Here is a 1,271-nt window from a genome sequence, read left to right on the forward strand (position 1 = left end):
AGAACGATGGTTAATCGCTTGTTTTTTAAGGATCTCTGCTCGTATTATGTTTTTCATTCATCCGCTGTGATACTACACCCCTCTCACATTTTGTGTCCTGGACTGATACTTTGACGGATTTCCAAAATCTTTTATTAGTTCCTGTGTAGATTTGCCATATTGACATCCGTTTGACTAATTTACCAGCTTTGAACCTAGCATCTTTTGCATTAATTTTTCATGACTTTTTGTTTCACGCTTTTAATGCTGAATTCAACAGCCCCCTCTCCAGCAGAGTTTTACGATACTATAAAATCCCTTGGATTTCTGCTCATTCCCTTTACTCCTAATCCTTCGTCTGTCGGTTGTGCAATACTCTTTTGTGTCTATAGCTTCTGCTCCTTCTCCCGAGGATGTTCCTCCTTTCCCTGAGGTAAAAATATCTGAACTCCTTTAGATCTTTTCAAAACTAGCAATTTCCTTCTCTTATATTTTGATACTTTTTTTTGTCTTCTGTTGTTCGTTGTGCAGGGAGCAAATTCCTAGCCGTCTCACCCCCTCTGGCTTACCGCCAAGTATGTGTGGACTTGGAGAGCATGAACCGTAGTTTAGTGTAGCTTTGCGATAAGACAACTGCACGTATAATTGAATTAACTGATCTCTATGCACAGGCTCTAGGAGATCTGGGAAAAGCCCAGCGCACAAGGAACAATAGGGCGCTGCACTGTGGAGAAGCTTTAGGCCCAGGTGGGGGAACTGAAGAAACAACTGGAAGAGTCTGACTCTGTTCTCAAGAGCGTTTGACTGAACCCTGTTCTTCTATTCACAACAAATTATATTTTGTAAGGTAGACAATCTTTCCTTTGTCTGTATGAAGATTGTCCATCTTTATCTATCGTTAGTTTACTCTGTATTTATGTTCTTTTTGTACTGTTGCTCTAAGCATTACATGATATCCATGCCAAGCAGGTTGTCCTTAGAATTTTCTAAACTCCAGTCCTTAATATCTTCTATGGATAAGGGAAAGAACAGGATAAATTAAAGAAATTGGGCCGAACGTGTGTGGCCTTCTTCATATTCCAGATAAAATTCCACATCATCCAATATCTATGGATAAACTAAATCTCACTGATTTTCCGTTCCTGCTCTATTATGTATGCTTTTAATTTTAAAACTCAAAAGAAAATACCGCCTTTTCCTTCCCGCTTCTTTTGCCGTCCCTTGTGTCTCTCCCATCTTGCACATGTGAATTTGCACCTCTTTTCTTCCTCATCCTCCTTACCAATGGAAAC

The 1,271-nt window shown here is 39.7% G+C and overlaps 1 long non-coding RNA gene across 1 annotated transcript; it reads left to right on the top strand.

The window, feature by feature from the left end:
- Positions 1-297: 297 nt before the first annotated feature.
- On the top strand, positions 298-944 carry LOC122018872. The gene is made up of 3 exons (XR_006121936.1): positions 298-412; positions 511-554; positions 651-944. It is a non-coding gene; the product is annotated as an uncharacterized LOC122018872 (long non-coding RNA).
- The last annotated feature ends 327 nt before the right edge of the window (positions 945-1,271 follow it).

This window comes from Zingiber officinale, chromosome 9A, assembly GCF_018446385.1.
Source record: "Zingiber officinale cultivar Zhangliang chromosome 9A, Zo_v1.1, whole genome shotgun sequence".
Lineage (NCBI taxonomy): Eukaryota > Viridiplantae > Streptophyta > Magnoliopsida > Zingiberales > Zingiberaceae > Zingiber > Zingiber officinale.